Source organism: Rhinolophus sinicus, chromosome 18 (assembly GCF_057876585.1).
Source record: "Rhinolophus sinicus isolate RSI-liver-muscle chromosome 18, RSI-T2T, whole genome shotgun sequence".
In the NCBI taxonomy this organism is placed as follows: Eukaryota; Metazoa; Chordata; class Mammalia; order Chiroptera; family Rhinolophidae; genus Rhinolophus; species Rhinolophus sinicus.
In genome coordinates, this window is record NC_142518.1 from 54,743,500 (window position 1) to 54,765,229 (window position 21,730).

Consider the following 21,730-nt stretch of genomic DNA (forward strand, 5'->3'; position numbering starts at 1 on the left):
GTGTTGTAATGGACATATTTAATGCACTTGTGTGAAATAAAGAAACGCTTTCTGAATTTTGGTGCCTGCAATTTTTTGTTGCTTTTGTGTGGACCATCATTCTTAACAGTCATCATTTCTGTTGCCAATCCTGTTTCATGAGTCTTCAATTAACACTTGATTTAATGGTAGATTTAAAGGAAATGATATTTTGACCCCCAGACAAGATGAGTGTAAAAAGAAAGAGTTATTCTGTCGAGTACAAGAGAGAAATCATGGAGGACACCTGGTGCAAGAATCTTATGGCTTTCTGCAAAGAGAAATTGCATCTCTGAATGATCCAAGAATGGTGAGCAGAGTACGATAACGTCAACAGGTGGATGAGGGAAATGCTGAAAAGCTCAAGTGTGGATCAGTTCAGCAACCATTATTTCCTGAGCTGGAAGACATCATCTGTGAATGGATTGCTGACAGGAGAGCAAAGTCTCTGGTTGTGTGCAGGGCTGATATTCAAGCATTTGCCCTTGCAATGGCACCACAGTTAGAATTATCCCCAGAAGAATTCAAAGCATCACAACGCTGGCTGAAAGGCTTCCTTCAGCGATATGAACTGTCTTTAAGATCAACAACACTGTTCAACCTGGAAGATACTGAAGATATTAAATGTGCACTTGCATTCAAGTCCTTTGTTGATGGCATCGACTTTTCTAAATACCAACTCTCCAACATGATTGCTATGGATGAAACTGCAGTGTTTATGGGCCAAGGATCTCAAACGACAATTGATCAGAGGGGTGCCTCATCAATCTACATTCCCTCCACTGGTTACAAAAGTGCATGTTTTACCTGCATTTTGGTAATTCACCTGGATGGAAAGAAAGCCCCACCTCTAATCATCACTAAGGGCAAGAAAGATAAGGTTGAATGTGTTTCAGGCATTTATGTTCTTGAAACTGAAAAAGCCTGGTGCACACAAGCAGTTATAAAAAATGGGTTGATTTAATGCTGCCACTTGTTTCGTGAGGTGGCCAAAGAGGTCTGCTAGTCTGGGATTCAGCCAACACTCACTGCACTAAAGACATGAAGAACTTCCTTGCAGAGAAAAGAATAGATCAAATAATGATTCCCGCAGGATGACTGCCTATCTCTAGACTCTTGATATTGCAATAAACAAGCCATTCAAGGACCATTTGCGCATGGAAATCAATGACTAAATTGAAAAAAAGAATGGAGAGAAATCAGCGTGGACATTTTGTGAAGCCTAGCCTGCAAGAGGTTGGGACTTGGGTGAAGAATTCATGGGATAAAATCACTGACAGCTATGTTGCCAATGCACTACGAGCAGGCTACATGGACAATAAGTGCTCATTTAAGGAGAGCTCTATTGCTGGACATGAGAGACTAGAGCCAATGGTTCTACAGGAAATGGAGTCACAAGAAATTGAAGTCAGAATTCGGGATTTGGAGAGTTATAACGATGTTCCAGAAGAAGATCACATGACTGTATTTGAATAAATGTAGATTTTTGTACATGAATAAATGAATAAATGTAGATTGTTTTACATGAATAAATGTAGATTGTTGTGTATGAAAAAATAAGATATACTCTGAAAATAAGCCCTAATGCGTCTTTTAGAACAAAAATTAATATAAGACAGGGTCTTATTTTCAGGGAAATATGGTATATATATATTTATATTTATTTATGTATACATGAGCTCTGACAACTATGTTTGCGAACTTGTTGCAACGATGCTGCTAAACTTATTTTATATCAGAGGGATTATTCATTATGAATTCATACCAACTGGACAAACAGTTAACCAAGTTTACTATTTGGAAGTGCTGAAAAGGCTGCATGAAAAAAGTTAGACAAAAATGACCGTCACTTTTCACCAACAATTCATGGATCTTGCATCACGACAATGCACCAGCTCACACAGCACTGTCTGTGAGGGAGTTTGTAGCCAGTAAACAAATAACTGTATTGGAACACCCTCCCTACTCATCTGATCTGGCCCCCATTGACTTCTTTCTTTACCCGAAGATCCAAAATTGTTTTAAAGGGTGGACTAGGTGCCGGTGTCAGTGCACAGCTTCCCCAAGGGAAGTACAGTGGTACCTCAGTTTTCGAATGTAATCCATTCCAGAAGACCGTTCGAGTTCTGAAATATTCGAAACCCGAGGCACAGTTTCCCAATAGAAAGTAATGTAAAATGGATTAATCCATTCCAGACCTTTAAAATCAACACCTAAAACTGCAAATTTAGCATGAATTTTACTATTTAATGATACCATGGATCCATAAAATTTACAGCATTCTTAAACCGAAATGTTCATCAACGGAGACGGTCGAAAACCGAGGTACCACTGTACTTCAAAGCTGACCACATCGATACTCAGCAATGAGGTCTGTAAGCACTTTTTCTAGGATGAGTTTTCGAACTAATTGTCTGACCTCGTATACACACTCATGCATTTGTTTATACCGTGTGTATCCTTCTACTGCAAGTTTCATGAAATTTGTTTTGGCGAGGCGAGGCTTACATTTCTAGCCCTTGAATAGTGCTGGAGCACTTATTAAGCTAAACAGTATGTATTGAATAAATGAATGAGAGGAAATAGAACACAAATAAGCCCTGTCTGATAGCAGTGGTGATGCGGAGACACAACCTACTGAATAAATGCAGCCAGATAAGAGATTAATCAAAATAAAGAACCGGACACTTATAAATATGTAAAGTTTTATCTATTTTTGGTTGATTCGACAATCTGTAGATCTCTCTATCCATTGTGAAAAAGACACACATACCCAGGTCAAGATGTTTGTCAAGATATGCCCCAAAGTGCTAACAGTGCATAGCTCATACTGTTGGTGCTGTATCTTAATCCATGTGCCATCTCTCAGCTTCTTAGTAAGTTCTGTGCCAAAGATTTAGACCAGCAAACTTTGTAGAGATCGCCCTTAGGTAATGGATCTACTGCCCCGTATGGAGATTCCTGGAGGTTTTACCCTATGCCCCTTAAGCACCTGTAGCCAAATACTGACAAAACAGAGAGTACAGGTTTTCAGCATCTTTGTCTGCAAATAGGGAAAAACAAATAATCAAAATAACCTGAGGCTTGGCAAAATAAAAATGGGGGGATTCTTGCTCAACAACTAAGAGGAGCCCTTCTAAGTGGGGCAGGACTGTGCAGTTAAGCCTCATGTCCATGAAGCTGGCCCTGTTTTGAAGTATAATTTATACTCCAGAGGTCCAGAGGTATTGAGTTGAATCTCTGACTTCATCTGAAATTGCATCCTTTCTTGGAGCATGCCTTGTTCTGCCCCTTCTCTTTAATGATTGTCCTGGGTGTACGCCCTTAATAAATCACTTGTACTTGAGTGCTTGGCTAAGGCTCATCATTATGAGTAGTAAATGTCTTTATAACTGTAAGGTCACGTTCAATAAAATGTTGAATACACAGTTTGCTGCGTTTGATACACAATTAGAGAGAGTATAACAGGTAATCAGCCGTTGACCCACCATAAATACTACTTTCTCTCAAGTTTCTAGTACTTATTATTTTGATAATATTGCATCACAATCTGATCTAAATAAATAAATAAATAAATAAATAAATAAATAAATAAATAAATAAATAAAAATTCTAACCACAATATATTCTCTTCATCCACAGTAAAATGAGAAGCAGGTTGCAAACTTTCCTTAAAGTGTTTGCTTCCTCTGAGTATTTCAACGCTTTAAAGAAAGTAGTAATAAAAGTTTCCATATCCTCATAAATGATCCAAAGCAGTTTGAGAGATGTTTGTAGAGAATGTTTTCACTGTCAAAATAACCATGGAGAGCTTTAAGGGAACTGTGAAGTGGCATGAGCTGTGAAGTGGCATGATAAGAGGGGTGAGGCATATTTAGCACATATAAAATGTGAGCCCCTTTTGAGCTACTGAATTGGATTGTCACTCTTTTTACTGCCATGAATTTAATCTTCTTATTCTTTCCACTTCAAAAGATTCATTTCAATAGGTATAGGGAGCATATATTGAAATTCCAATGGCTGGACTCTGTCTTTGAAGACAAATAAGAAAACTAAGAGAATGGTTTAGTCATCAAAGGAAATTTCAGTCAATTCTCCAATGCCAAAATGCCTTCTAATAGTTATTAATACGAAGCTGATGTCTCCAGGTTATACTAGACTAGTGAGCAAAAATACATGTGACAGGCTTAACTATTTCTGTGACACATAAGTTTCCTGTGAGGGTTCTGCTAGAGTTATGAATCAGAAACCATTACCACCCTATCATTTAAAAATTATTGGCACAATAAAATACTTTTTGCATGTGCGGGTTTTCTAATCTCTATTGACTTTAGTAATTCTATACTCACCTCTCAGTACAATAATACTGACTTTTTTTGGTAGTGACTGGTTAATAGCTTAAAGAATTAAAATTCAAAATAACAATGTAAACAAAAACATGAACTGAAAATCATTATGCTTTTTGAATGTGTCTTATCTATGCAAAACATTGTATTCATATATAACATATGATTGAACAGAGAAAATAATGGATCAGAGACAGAACCCAGGAGAGTCCCTATATGTGTGATATTCTGCCTTTGCCAGTGATTGAGTGATGTATGGTAACATGTCAGAATCATGTGTGGGCTCAATGTGGAACAGACATCCACTTTGGGGAACAGGGAAACATTTACATCATAGTAAGCTTTACATGGTGTGGGACTTATTTCTTTAATACTGATCCTAATTTTAGTTTCACCAGGAAGTACATAAAATTAGTCTTATGGCTTACAAAGTATAAACTTGAACATAAAAGGAGGTGTTAATGACAAAGTTAAAAGAAATGACAATTTTCTTTTGCATCCATTTCATACATACATTTGGACAGGTAGAGAAATCATGTCAATTAATTTTATGTAGCTTGGAGGAATTCAGATAAAAAATAAGAAAAACATGTTTGTTCCGCATGACCAATTGTTACTCTTCTTAAGTGTGTAAGCGGAATTGAAAAAATGTATACTGTGGTGGCATAGACAAATGTTCATAGATTCTCAGAACTTCCAGGTAAACTGATTTTTCTGTCAGGTTCCAACTTTCCTATTGTAAACTCACATTTGCTGATCCTTCTCAAAAGGAACCATTGATTGACTATTCCACACTTCTGTAAGTATACTTCTACAGCCCTATCTACCTCCAGAATATCCCGAGTAGTTTCAATTCATTTATTTCAATATCCTAGTACAACTATAGAAAAGGCTCATGTTCTAGGAACCCAGGAAGAGTGGTTCATTATGGCAGCTATTTTGGCCTAGATTAACAGTTCAGAAATTCTCTTTCTAATCACTTGAATGGTTTATTTTCAGATGTTGGCCAGTAATACAGTTTAGAAGTCAAACAAATTATTCCAAAGTAGTTGGTTATAGACAAAAAATAGGTTATAGACCATTACTGAGGCAATTGTGTTTAGTGCATATTGTATCAAACATACCAGGGTGCCAAAAAAATGTATACAAGTGGACACTTTGGTCAATGTTGCTCAAGCAGTAGTTCGCCGTAATCAGAAGTGTCTGGATGCTGATGGTAACCACTTTGAGCACTTCTTGTAGTTGCAGCAGTCAAACTTGTATTGTTAAGATGACTTGTATTCATCTTTTGTTATTGGTATATATTGAGTATTACAATTTTAATTCAGTTTTCCTTTCTTAATATGTATATACATTTTTTAGGCACCCTCTGTATATAAAGCACTCATTAGCTCCATGATTCAAGGTCGTAAGTATTTTATCAAGCATGGCACAATCATATGGAATTCAAAATTTATTTTTTATAGCTTTAATACTATTTTAAGGAATAATTTTGATAGAATTTCTCTACTACATTATATAATGGGAAGCATTTTTGTCTTCTCTTCAAAAGTCTCTATCCCTTATATGGTGCCAACACCCTTGAGCATAATGGAATCATGCAGCCTTCATGGAGAGATTATTTGACTTTCGTAGATCAATAGAAGTCAGTCACATGTCCCTTGCTTAACCTCTTGTTAAATGCTCAAATATAACTTCAAATAGGCCTCCAAAAAGCTATTTTTATTATAAATGTATTGAAAAATCCATAAACATATTTTTTCTAACTTGACCCACCAGGGGAAAAACTGCCTCATATGGGCCATTTATTTTTAGCACCAGTAGCACTTCCACACACCGGCCTCTCCCTTCTCTGGACCTTCCAACCCTATATAGGACAAAATATATTTTAGCATTATACGTTTTCTTTGCTTTTCCTTCAGAAATATTTCTTTTATGATGCCTTCTGATTCCCCATTATGTTGACACTTAATTCCTTTTTTTCCCCCAGCAACAGGGGCACGCTATTATTTTTTAACCATGAAGTAATTTGAAAAGCAATAGAATATATTTGCCAACTTTATTTAGACTGAATGCATTTATACCTCTGAATGGCTTATCTGTATAGAATGCAAAAAGGTAAGTGGGTTTGTCTTTGCTATGAATAATTGATCTTGCTAACAAAGGAGATGAAGGGCTCCCTTGATTCTGAAAAGAGCACACAGAGGATGCCAGAGTGAGAACCTTATTATCTCTATAATATCTCACTCTATTTTATAAAAAGAAAAAAGAAACATATTTCAGATGAAGCTCTGTGTAAATGGAGTTTACTATTTAGTAATATAATTCCAAGAAATCTGGTTCTATACTATGTCATATGCAGACAATTTTCTTGTTTTGAAAAAGCAATTTGTAGAAATCATTCTAGTTGCTTTCAGAAAAAGCAGAAAATTTCCTTTTACTTCTTTTGAGTTGTGAATTCCATTTCATACATAAAGTCAGTTACTTATAGCGATGTATTTTTCTACTTGAGGACTAAATGTAAATCTAAGGTGCCCTGGGTGTTAAAAACAAAACAAAACAAAAACCCCTATCTTTACTGACCTATATCCTTTTGCTACAGCTTTCCATATTATGTTTCCTCTCTTATCTGTCTCTGAGCTCCAGCTCTGACCAGCCAGATTCCCTATGGAGATTAAGAAAGAGTGAACATAGGTAGTATAATTTGGCAAATAGAACTCTGAATAGGAAAACTTCAAAATGATATAGGCAAAGAGATCCTTTTAAAGAGTTAGACAAATGTTTGGACAAATACAAACACTTATTTAAGAAGTGTTGTATGTTGAATTTAATCTCCCCAGAAGTTACATTAAAGTCCTAACCTCAGTGCTACAGACGTAATGTTTGTATTGACCCAAAATTCATATATTGAAACATAAAACCCAATATGTTGGTATTTATATTTGGAACCTTCAGGAAGTGATTAAGTCATGAATGTGGAACCCTCATTAATGGGGTTAGTGCCCTTATAAAACATACCCCAGAGCAATCCCTCCTCCCTGTTGCCATGTTAGGAGACAGAGAAAAGACAGCTCTCTATGAACCAGAAAGCCAACTCTCACCAGACCCTGCATCTATTTTGATCCTGAACTTCCCAGTATTCAGAACTGTGAGAAATAAAGATTTGTTCTTTACAAGCTTATGATATTTTTGCTATAACAGTTCAAATGGACTAAGGCATCCAGGTACCTGTAAATGTGACCTTATTTGGAAATAGGGTCTTTTCAGATCCCTTCAAGTTAAGATGAAATCCTATTGTATTAGAGTGTGCCATAAAACCAATATGATTGGTGTCTCTATAAGAAGAGGGAAGACACACAGAACTAGAGAGATGCACAAAAAAGGAGACTGCATGATAATGGACGTAGAGTTGGTGTGATGCAGTTGCAAGCCAAGACTATCAAGGGCACCACAAACCACCAAAAGCTAGGAGAGAAGCATGGAAGAGTCTTCCTTAGAACTCATAAAAAGGAACCAATACTATTGACATTGTGATTTCAAACTTCTGACCTCCAGAATTGTGAGGTAATTAATTCTTATTGTTTTAAGGTGCCCAGTTTGTGATGACTTGTTATGGCAGTCTTAGGAAACTAATACAAATTGTGATATTGGGAGTGGAGCCCTATTGTAACAAATACCTAAAAGTATAGAAGTTGTTTTGGAATTGGTAATAGGAAGAGGCTGAAAAATTTTCATGGGCATAAAAGCCAAAAGAAGAAAGAAAAAGAAAAGAAAAGAAAAGAAAAGAAAAGAAAAGAAAAGAAAAGAAAAGAAAAGAAAAGAAAAGAAAAGAAAAGAAAAGAAAAGAAAAGAAAAGAAAAGAAAAGAAAAGAAAAGAAAAGAAAAGAAAAGAAAAGAAAAGAAAAGAAAAGAAAAGAAAAAAGGAAAGAAAGAAAGAAAAGAAAAGAAAAGAAAAGAAAAGAAAAGAAAAGAAAAGAAAAGAAAAGAAAGAAAGAAAGAAAGAAAGAAAGAAAGAAAGAAAGAAAGAGAAAAAAATCTAGATTGCCATGAAGAGGCTGTTTGTAGAAAAACAGATGTTAAAGGCAATTATGTAGAAGTCTCTTTAAAAAGACAGGAGAGCTGTAAAGCTTCTCTGTTTTAAAGAATACATATATCATCATGAACAGAATGTTGTTAGAAACATGAATGTTGAAGGTGCTTCTGTAAGGTCTCAGAGAGAAATGAGGAACATGTTATTGGACACTGGAGGTGATCCTTATTGTAGAGTAGCAGAAAATCTGACTGAATTATGATCTACTTTTGCGTGGAAAGTAAAACTTGTAAGCTAAGGAGAGTTCCAAGCAAAGTATTGAAAGTGCAGCCTGGTTTCAGCTCACTGCTTGTAGTAAACTGAGAGGAAAGAGATGATAAATTGAGAAATAAAATGCTAAACAAAAAGGAACCAGAACTTGATGATTTGGAAAATTCTCAATTTATCATATTGCAAAAAATAAGAATATGTGCTCTGGAGAGAACACTAAAAGTGTGGATGAACAAGCATGCTAGAGAGATGAGGCACGTGACTCACGGGGCCAATCAAACATTTTGGGAGAAATACTGCCAGCTTGGACTGAAGGGGACAGAGACAGGAGAGTAAGAAGGATATCTGTAAAACATAGGGCTTTCTACCAGCAGGAAACAGGCTGCCCATAGGGCAGCACAATGATGAGAGTAGAGTGGGTGAGGCTGATGGACCTTCTACAGGCACATAGGCCAGGGCCAACAGGCCCTTTGTGGTCCCAGGGATTGGGGCTCATTGAGCCCCCATGAGCCTGGAGGATGGCTTGAATCACAAAGAATTATTCTTAGGCTTTAAAACCTAATGGAATTTTCCCTGCTGCATTTCATCCTGGCTTAGGTCTCATGACTATTAGGTTTTACTTCCACTTCATATATATATATATATATATAATTGAATTTATTGGTGTGACAATGCTTAGTAAAATTATATAGGTGTTAATCAAAATAAGCCCCCTTCTGCCTTTTAGAATGGAATATCTCTCATTGTATTTTGGAGGCAGATAACTTGTTTCCTAGTTTCAAAGGTCCACAGATAGATATTTTGCTCCAGGATGGGCCATTTCAAGAGTTAATTATAAGATATTGGTCTTGGAGTTGATTCTGGACTAAGTTTAGACTTTGGGGAATTTGGGAAGGTGAATGTATTTTGCACATGGAGAGGAAATGAATTTGGAGGATGCAGAGGGAAGTCTATTGTGGGTTGAACTGTATCCCCCAAAATGTTATGCAGAAGTCCTAACCTAAGGTACCTGTGAATATGACCTCTTTTGGAAATATGGTCTTTGCAGATATAATCAAATCAAGATGAGGTTGTATTGGATTAGGGAGGTCCATAATTTGATACTCTAATAAAAAGAGAAAAATTTGAACACAGAGACACACACAGGGAGAACTCCATGTGACGACAGGAGGAGAGATTAGGGTGATGCTTCTACAAGCCAAGGAATGCCAGGGATTGTTGGCAACCACCAGAAGCCAGGAGAGAGGCATGGACAGATTTTTCCTCAGAGCTTCCAGGAGCTATCAATCTCTCCAATGCCTGGATTTTAGACTAGCTTCCAGAACTGTGAGAGAGTAAATTTCTGTCATTTTAAGCAAACTAGTTTGAGGTAATTTGTCATACCAGCCCTAGAAAACTAATGCAACCATTAAACAGTAGAGTGGAAGAAAAAAATGGCAAGAAACCTGCTTTAAAATCAGAAAATATATTTCTAGAAGGCAAACACTTCCCATAGCTCTGCCTATAATGACTTTTTTTTTTCATTGTCTGCCATGATCTACCTCTATTCGAGGATATTAAAATCTATGTTTGCTGCAACTAAATATAGATACAGAGAGAGAAAAAAATCAGAATTTTATAATATTGAGCAAAGGAATTTACATAATAAGAATCCAGTCAGGAACGAGAAACCACACTGCAATTTGAGCAAGGAACACACAATGTAAAGAATTACTACTTAGTAACAACAACAACAAAAATAATACTAAAGGGTAAAGAGCTCAAAATAATGCAAGTATAGCATATATAGGGAGAAGCCATTACCTCTAGGGTGAGGCAGAGCATCCAAAAAAGGAAATAGTTTGGAAAATCCCCCCACCCCGATCCCTCACCCAAAACTGAGATTCAGACCTCGTTGGGATGGGTGTGGCAGTGGGCCACTGGATGGTAAGATTACTGACATGCTTCAGGTTGAGGCTGGTAATCATGAGACCACCCACTGGTATGACAATAAAACTAGACTATTGCCAGACTCTTTGGGAAGCTACTCTTGGGAGTACTGAATGTAGCTGGGAGGGTTAGTGCCATTAAGTATCCACATGCTGCAGACCACATATGAAGTCAGACAATTAAGTTCACGAACTCATCCTAGAAAAAAATGCTACCTACCTCACTGCTGAATATCACTACGGTCGCCTTCAAAGTACTCCCCTTGGGAAGCTATGCACCGATGCCAACATTTAGTCCACCCTTCAAATCAATTTTGGAGCTCTTTTTCTGGAATGGCCATCAGAGCTGTCGTTGTATTACCCTTGATGTCCTGAATGTCATCAAAATGTCTTCCTTTCAATATTTCCTTTCTCTTTGGATAAAGAAAGAAGTCAGATCAGGTGAGTAGGGAGTGTTTTCCAATACAGTTATTTGTTTACTGGCTAAACACTCCCTCCCAGACAATGCCATGTGAGCTGGTGCATTTTCGTGATACAAAAGCTATCAATTATTGGCAAAAAGTTCAGGTTGTTTTCATCTAACTTTTTCATGCAGCCTTTTCAGCACTTGCAAATAGTAAACTTCGCTGTTTGTCCAGTTGTTTCAAATTCATAATGAATAATCGCTCTGATATCAAAAAAGTTTAGCAACATTGTTGCAACAAGTTCACGAACTTAATTGTCAGACTTCACATTGCCATCAAGGAATGTAAGTCAAAACTATAATAAGATACCATTTCACATCTATAATCAGAAAAACAAACAATAAATAGTATTGGTGAGAATGTGAGAAATTGAAATCTGCATACATTACTGGTGGCATTACAAAATGGTCCATTTATTTTGGGAAATAGTTAAAAATAGTTACAATATGATACAGCTTCTAGATATACATTTAACAAAATGAAAACGTATGTTCACACAAACACTTATAAATGAATGCTCATAGCTGCATTATTCATAATAGCCAAAAAAATGGAAACAGTCCAAATGTCTATCAACTGATGGATTGATAAGTACTAAGTGGTATACCTATATAATGGTATATAGTTCAACATTAAAAAGGAATAAAATACTCTTATATGCTATAATGTGGATGAACATTGAAAACAGTATGCTAATTTAAAAAATATAAAAACACACACACACTGTATAATTTATTATGTGAAATGTCCAGAATATTTAAATCCATAAAGACAAAAAGTAGATAAGTTTGCAAAGGGCTGGGGGGAGAAGGAAATGGAGAATGATGGCTAATAGGTGTCTGTGGGGGGGGGTTCTTTTGAGAGTAATACAGATATTTTAATATTAAATTGGTTTCATGGCTGCAAAATTTTGTGAATATACTAAAGATCACAGAATTGTGCAATTTAAAATGGTGACCTTTATGGTATATAGATTATGTCTCAATAAAACTGTTATTTGAAAAATGAACGCATGTTATTTATTTAAGCAAAGATAGACTAGACATGAAATGGAGGAGAAAAGCCTTTTTGGGAAGTCCAAAGCAGTAGAAGGATATACTAATAATTATTATTATTATGTTGCGACCTGCACAATACAAGCCGTGGGAAGGCGAGGGAGGCGGTGAGGGTTAAATTATCATAAAGAGACAGAGACTCAAATACAGTTAAATCACAGAGGACCGAGGGACTCGCAGCCTCAAGGGACTGGAGCCCCGAATCGGGTCGTCGTGGGTATTTATTGATTTCTTACAATAAGCATCACAAGATTAAAGGCAGGGTCCGCGAAATTCTCATACCACACCATAAAAATTCTTCCAATTCCCAGATATCTGTCCCAAAGCAACCAATGCTCATTGTCCCCAGGCGACTAAGGTGGGTGTGTTCAACCCCCTGGGGGAGCAAGTCTCACAAGGTAAAACCATCCCATGAGCTAAGCAGGAAGAGTGATATCTTATAGCTCTAAGAAGTCCTTTGCATAGCAGAGTGCAGGACAACAACTGGGGCATGCATTAGCAGCTTCCCATAATGGTGAGGAGGAGGGGTATGGCTGCCTCCCGACTTTTATTATGTTAACTCATGGGGGTCCCAATGGCGTCCCGTCTGGTTTAAGTCATTCCTCCCACGAGGAATCATTACTCGTCTTTGACTGCAGACCCAGCTTACAAGGACCAAATAGGGAGACTTAGAATAAATGAACTCAACCCCAAAGAGGGACAGTCCCGCAAAGTTTTCTTTCCCTAAGGAAAGATTGGAGGGGACAAAGGCTAGGCTGCTGTGTGACCACATTATTATATTTAGAAAATAATATTTGTACTTAGGTATTATTTTAAATAACAATAATACTTATTATTACTTTTATATAACATTTAAAGAGCACTTCATATGTGTCAGGCACTATTTTAAAGACTTTCTATGTATTAACTACTTTCATCCTCACAATGACTCTAGAGGTAGGTACTATTATTATTCTCATTTTACTATTGGGGAAACTGAAGCAAAGAGAGGTTAGGCAACATACCAGATGCCACACAGCTGATATGATACAGATGTCTCAGAGTTAAACAACGAGGCTATGAATCCAGGAAATCTGGCTGCTGAATCTAAGCTATTTTAACCACTTTACTAAATTGACTGTCATATATTCAAAATACACAATTACTAGGTTGGTGCAAAAGTAATTATGGTTTAAAAGGTTAAAAATAATTGCAAAAACCGCAATTACTTTTGCACCAACCTAATAAATTGCCATGGTATCTCTTTTGAACTTAAAACTCTTGAGTAGGAGATAGACAAAAGGATTGAGAAAGCAAGCTGTATGTTTAAAAGATGCCCATTAAAGGGTGAGAGAGAAGGCTCCTTGTTTCTCAAGGGATAGCCTGTGAAAATTATAAACACTATAACAATGATACCAAGCCGATATATCCTGAGAGAAGTAGAGTGTCAATGGTTGAAGGCCGTAATTAAAAGTAGCTTCATCATGTCCTGAATATCATGGTATAAGGGGGTAATACAGCTAAATTTTTCCTGAACACTTTCCAGAGTTGGGAAGCCAAGAGATGCTGAGAAGAGCGTCAGAAGAATCCTGAGCTTGTGACAAGGAGAGCATATATTTCAGATTACTTATTACCAGAGGCTTAGAAGTACTATGGACTTCTGAATTGGGTACCAGTAAATGGCCTTAGGCAGAATCAGACATATCAAGGAAGACATTAAAACAGAATGCCCTGCAATTGTATCAGATCAGTTTTACAGTATAAGAGACCAGAACAGACTCTTTATCTATAACCTCTTGTATGCCATTTCAAATCATTGGGTCACACATTTTCCTTCAGCCACTACCAGGTAATATTTCTATTCAGGCTTCTACCAGTTTCACACAGGTGCAGTGTAACAGCCCATTTCTTAAAATCCACATTGTCAACCTCTCATTTTTCACTCTGTGGTTTCTGTGATACACATGCGAACTCTCTCAGCATTCACCCTTGTGCAACCTGAAAATGTGTGTATAAATGACTCCTTAGTCAATAATAACAAACTAACTTATACTGGCTTTCACACCATCCTTGCTTCATTCCTCCTATCATGTGTTTCTGGACCTGGCGTCACATTACCAAATACACTACTTACACACAAGCCTTGCTTTCTCAGAGTAGGCTCTTAGCAGGAACGCAAGTTAAGAAAGACCAGAGGAGAACCTACAGATCCATTGATCCACACTAAATGACACAGACATTGTCTAAGAAAGGAAGGGGTGGAAGTGACTACTGAGGGTGAAGACAGCCAAGTTAGATTTAGAACATTGTATTCTAAAGATCATTGTAACAATATCTTCATCTTACATGTTCTTCATAATGTGTACTTGACTCTCTCCCATTGAGAAATGGTGTCTGGGTTCCTTCTTCTTAAAACTATGTGGGCATTTCATTAGATTGTAGCCAACAGAAAAAGACAGAAATGATACCATGTCACTTCTGTAGCTAGGTTATAAATATTAATGTAGGTGGAAGACCTTGACTACTCAATGTTAGAGACCTGAGTGATCATGTTTGAAGTTTGACAATCTTAAGACAACTATTTTGTGATAAAGTTTGGGCTGCATGAGGAAGACACATTTTAAGTGCTGCTCAGGAGAGTCCCAGCCCAGGCACCAAAAATGTGAGTGAAAGAGTCTTCAATGATTCTAGCCCATAGCCGTTGAATCACTCAGAGCCTCTGAGTCTTCCCCACCAAGGCCCTGGTCATTATAGAGCTGCCTGTACTACCATTTTCTTTTTCTAATATTTGGACCACAGAATCTACGAGTCTAATAGATTGATTGTTTTAGCCACTAATTTTGGGGTGGTTTGTTATGCAGCACTAGAAACTGAAACAGTAAGAAACTTAAAATTTGAATTGACTTACTATTTACATGAAGGAGAGAATTTTAAACTGTTCTACAATTACTATCATTAGCAATTATAAGTAATTTTTCCCATTAATATCAGTATGAATGGCAATATGAAAGTTAGATAAGATCATGTGAAATGTGTAAATGTTGCTTTTACATCACATATGTATATTACATACTCACAAAAAGAGAATTGTATAAAAAAATTTTCATCCATGGTGGTGCCTTAGAGGTATATATAGTACACCCCCTCAAACTACATGTTTAAGATCAAATTCACAGAGAATGTAAATAACTTCTAGTTACAGCAACACTTAAGTGGAAAACTAAAAATGAAACATACACACACACACTCTCTCTCTCTCACACACACATATATATATATATATATATATATATATATATATATATATATATATATATAAATTTTAGTGCTCCTTCCATTATAAATCACATTTCAGTTTACATTATATGAAAGCAGATATTTTATTGGAAAAACAAAATCATAAAACAAATTTAAAAAAAATAAAAAATAAAAAAAACAATAAAAAACACAAGAGAGTTCTTTTCAAGATGGCAACATAGGTAAATACTGTGCTCGTCTCCTCCCATGACCACATCAACATTACAACTAAATTATACAACAATCAAACTAGAGAACCATCTGAAGACTAGCTGAACAGAAGTCCTATGAATAAGGATATAAAGAAGCCATATTGAGACTGGTAAGGAGGGGCAGAAACACAAAACTGGCTGTCCCCACACTCACACGTGTGACGGTTGAGAATCAGGTGAGATATCTCACCTGAACAGTTTCCCTCCTGAGGATTGAAGGGTCCCAGCCCAGAGAACCAGTGCTAGGAAGAAGAGACCCCCATAACATCTGGCTGAGAAAATCAGCATGGATTCTGGCTGTCTGGGTAAGATGGAAGGCTGCTAGAAACCTAGGTTTCCTCTTCAAGGACCTACACACAGGTTCACTGTCTCACAGGCCCTCACCCTGGGCTCTGTCAAAGGGGCAATAGCTTGGGAGGCACAAGAGACATAGAGGGAGAAACTGATTTATTTGGATTTAAGGAGAGGGCTGGAAGGACAGCCGTTATTGTCCCTGTGTTGAGCCCTTCCACCACAGGGGCAAATCTGAATATGCATTAGCCTGTTGAACTCCACTCGCTCCACCCTGCTGACTATCTGAGAATGCACCTCACCCAACTTGTGCACTACCAAAATTTCTTTGAGACAGGCAGCCAGTGTGCCCTGGCCCTTTCACTCAGTGACCCCAGGATCAGCACTGGTGCCAAACCTGAGTCTGTATTAACCTGGTAAATACCACTCACCCAACCTTAGTGACTACCTGAGACCATTCCTCACCCAACTCATACCAGCAGCTGAGCTTACAGGCAGCTGACAGGTAATGGAATGCCTTGGGGTGCCCTGTTCCTTTGCTTCACTTCCCCCATGCCTGATATGAGTGGCAGTTAGTCTCAGTTTGCAGTGTGGCCTCTCCCATATGCCTCCATGTCCAGAACAGGCAGGTACCACTGCAGATCGCTTTGTAGCTCCTACCAGGTAGCCCTGAGCCAGTCACAAGCAGCATCTGACCTTGGGATACACCAGAGGCCTTCCCAAGAGGCCCCAGAACCAACACACCTGGTGACTGGCATCATCACAACAGAGCACCACTGATTAACCCCACAAGCAGCGCACCCAAAGGGTGGTCTTGGCAGGCTCCAGAGCCAACTGGGGGGAATCCCACTCCATGTGGTCAGCTGCCACACAGCAACTTATATGCTGTGGCATGGCCAATAGTCACAGCCAGTCAACCGGAGGGTCAATCCCACCCACTGATGTACCAACAACAATCAAGGCTGAACTACAAGAGGAGGGCACGCACAACCCACATAAGAGACACTATTGGAGCACCTGGCTCAGGTGATCAAGGAAATTATGCCACTGGGCCTCAGACAATATTTACTACATAACACCATGCTACCAAGACAGGGAGATATAGTAGATCTACCTAATACATGGAAACAAACCCAGAGAGGCAGCCAAAATGAGGAGACAACCATGTCCCAAATGAAAGAACAGGAGAAAATTCCAGAAAAAGAACTAAATAAATTAAGGCAAGTAACCTACAAGATACAGAGTTCAAAACATTGGTTACAACGCTGCTTAAGGGACTTAGTAAGAACTTCAACAAAGAGATAATAAGCATGAAAAAGAACATAGAAACCATAAAAAAGAGCCGGTCAAAAGTGAAGAACACAATAACTGAAATGAGGAATGCACTAGAAGGAATGGCAGATTAGATTAAGCAGAGGATAGATTAGTGATTTGGAACATATGGTAGAAGAAAACACGTAATCATAAGAGCAAAAAGAATAAAAAAAAAAAAAATGAGGATAGCTTAAGGGATCTCTGGGACAACATCAAGCATACCAATGTTCACATCACAGGGGTACCAGAAGGAAAACAAAGCAAGCAAAGGATTGAGAACTGATGTGAAGAAATAAAGACTAAAAACTTCCTTAACCTGGTAAAGGAAATAGAAATACAAGTCCAGAAATTGCAGAGTCCCAAACAACACGAAAACAAAAATGTCCACATGAAAACACATCATAACTAAAATGGCAAAGTCTAAAGACAAAGAGACAATCTTAAAAGCAGCAAGAGAAAGGCAGTTACCTATAAAGCAGCTCTCATAAGACTGTCAGCTGATTTCTCAATAGAAACTTTGCAGGCCAGAAGAGATTAGCATGAAATATTCAAAATGATGAAAAGGAAGGACCCACAACTAAGACTACTCTACACATCAAAGCTATCATGTAAAATCGAAGGACAAATAAAGAGCTTCCCTGAAAAGCAAAAGCAAAAGGAGTTCATCACCACCAAACTACTATTTCAAGAAATGTTAAAGGTATTTTTTAAGAAGAAGAATAAAGGAGAAAATGCCAACAACATAAATATGAATAATAAAATAGCAACAACTACATACCTATCAATCACTTCAAATGTAAATCGATTAATGTTCCAATCAAATACATAAGGTAGCTGAATAGATAAGGAAATGATACCCATACATATGCTTCTATATGAGACATATTTCAGATAGAAAGACATGCACAGACTTAAACTAAAGGGATGGAAAAATTATTCCATTCAAATGGAAATGAAAAAAAAAGCTGGTGTAGCAATACTCATATCAGACAAAATGGACTTTAAAACAAAGGCTATAATAAGATACAAAGAAGGACATCTCATACTGATAAAAGATTAATCCAATAATATAATCCATGTAAACATTTGTGCAACCAACATAGGGCTACCTAAATATATAAAGCAAATATTTATGGACATAACGGAGAGATCAATAGTAATACAGTCATTGTAAGGGACTTTAACACCACATTGACATCAATGGATAAATCTTTCAGAAATAGCAGCCATAAATGACACATTAGACCAGATAGATTTAATTGATATTTTCAGAGCTTGTCACAGAAAAGTAGCAAGGCAAACAAAAGAAAAAAATAAACAAATAGGAGTACATCAAAATAAAGTTTTTGCAGTGCAAAAGAAACCATCAACAAAATGAAAAGACAACCTACTGAATGGCAGAAGATATTTGCCAATGATATATCCAATAAGGGGTTAATATCCAAAATTTATAAAGAGCTCATACAACTTAGCACCAAAAAAAAAAAGGACATAGAGATGGCCAATAGACATATAAAAAGATGCTCAATGCCACTAATCATCAGATAAATATAAATCAAAACCACAATGAGATATCACCTCACACTGGTCAAAATGTCTACAATCAATAAATCAAGAAACAAGAAGTGCTGGCGAGGATGTGGAGAAAAGTGAACCCTTGTGCACTATTAGTGGGATTGCAAATTGGTACAGCCATTATGGAAAACAGTTTAGAGTTTCCTCAATAAATTAAAAAATAAAACTACCTTATGACCCAGCAATCCCACTTCTGGGTATTTAGCCGAAGAAATACAAAACATTAATTGGAAAACATTTACAATAGCCAAGATATGGAAACAACCTAAGTGTCCTTTGATAGATGATTGGATGAAGAAGAGGTGGTATATAGAGAGGGTGCCAAAAAAATGTATACACATTTTAAGAAAGGTTAAAACTGTATCAAAATTGTAATACTCAATATGTACTTATAATAAAAGATGAATACAAGTCACATGTATCCATTTTTTTGGCACCCATGGAATGGAATATTACTTACCCATAATTATACAATGGAATTATACAATTATACAATGGAATATTACTTACCCATAAAAAAGAATGAAATCTTACTGTTTGTGACAACATGTGGTAGATCTAGAGGATATTATGCTAGGTGAAATAAGTCAAACAGAGAAATACAAGTACCATATCATTTCACTTAATTGTGGAAGCTAAAGAACAAAATAAACAAACAAACAAAACTGAAACAGATTGACATATACATGGAACAAACTGATGGTTGCCAGATGGGGGGGTTGGGGGTGCAAAAGGTGAAGGGATTAAGAAGTACGAATTGCTAATTACAAAATAGTCTCGGGATGTAAAGTACAGCATAGGGGATATAGTTAATAATATTCAAAAAACTGCATGGTGCCAGGTGGGTACTAGACTTATTGGGCGGAGAGGGGGGAATCACTTCATAAATTATATGAATGTTTAACCATTATGCTGTACACCAGATACTGATATAAAATAATACTGAATATCAAGTGTAATTGAAAAAAAATTTTAAATGAAAACAACAAAATCATGCATTATAAAACCCCTGTAAGTTATTTATGGGAGTTTTCAGAGGGTACATTCTCATGAGCTGATCTTATAAGGCAACACTTCCACTTCTATTCACTGCTGGAAATTACTGCCTAAGATCTAGAACAATTGCCATATTCACTGGGACCTGAGATCTATTACAGTGTTTCCATGAAAATAAGACCTAGCCGGACCATTAGCTCCAATGCATCTTTTGGAGCAAAAATTAATATAAGCCCCAGTCTTATTTGAATACACAAGACCCAGTCTTATTATACATAAGACTGGGTCTTGTGCATTAAAATAACACAAGGTCTTTAATATAATATAATATAATATAATATAATATAATATAATATAATATAAAAATACAATATAATACCAGGTCTTATATAATTTTAATATAAGACCAGGTATAATATAATATAATATAATATAATATAATATAATATAATATAATATATATAATACAATACAATATAATACCAGGTATTATATAATTTTAATATAAGACTGGGTATTATATAATATAATACCGGGTCTTATGTTAATTTTTGCTCCAAAAGACACATTAGAGCTGATTGTCTGGCTAGGTCTTATTTTTGGGGAAACAGGGAGTGTGTGTGTATATCTATATCTATATCTATATCTATATCTATATCTATATCTATATCTATATCTATCTCACATATATAATTCTAATTTTCATTTGTTATACAGTATACAAATTTCTTTGTATCCTAGATTGTATTTAAGCTGATATTCTTGCTGCACTTTGATACTGTTAGCAAAGTAGTCATCTTACGTAAAGCTTGATTTCTAAAGAAATATTCAAGCAGCAATACAAATATTAAATACCTATGAGCATTTTAAAAATGTATACTCATATCAACAATGGAAAGAACACAATTTAGATTATGTGTAATATATTATTTCATATTCTAAAACCTATTTGGGTATTAATATGTCTCTTTAGAGACTATTTAAAAATATAAATTTTCTTACCTGTTCAAAGAATTTTCATGACCTGCAATTTCTGCAATTAAAATTCTGTTGTTGGTTCCTCATGCCTTATAGTTAGTAAGTGATAGATATATCTTTAGTTTCATAGAGTAAATTCTTAAATATTTGATTTTACTTGCTGTATTTAAGACTTGGAGAAGACTAAAGAAACTATCAGTGTGCTTTGTGATGTAGTGATACATTTAGGACTCAATGCAGCAAGAAAATTCTGACAGCATATAACATTATTGATCTGTAGTAAATGTGTCACATTATAATAATACACAAATCTTAGATGCTGCTACGTTATCTTTGTACATCCATTGAGATTGAGGGAGAAAAACATTCTTGAGGACTAGTCAATAGCTAAATGTTAATATCAGAAATGACCTTATACCTCTGTAGACTTGAAGCCTGAAAAAATGATAGACAAACATACTAGCAAGCCATCAAGGTTTAAAAAAGCACAAAATCACAGTTACAATTAACAAGTCATTGTGGATAAAAACAAAACAAAACTGTCCACTCTACTTCTCTGACTATCACATAAGTTTGTTAGAATGCTAGCAATTATAAACAGTATTAATTACATTATTTGGAATTGAGGGAGGGACATAGAGCTGATATCTAGCTATATGCAAGACTACAATGTATGTTCACGTAAATTAGACATGCAGTATAATTACAAAATAATATAACCCAAAATTTTAAAACTACACTAACCTCTCGATATCATAAAACAATAAGCACTCCCAGCTCTGTAAGATGTAAGTTTCATTTATTGAAATCATGTTGCTTTATAAATCTACTTCATTCAAAATGTCATTGAAATTCATTTGAAATTTCAAAGGGTATGCCTACATATAAACTTTTATTAGCTACAATTTTGTTTCAATATTTTAGAATTAAAAAGCAAACTCAAGGTGATATCTTGACACCTTTAGCAGTATACCAAA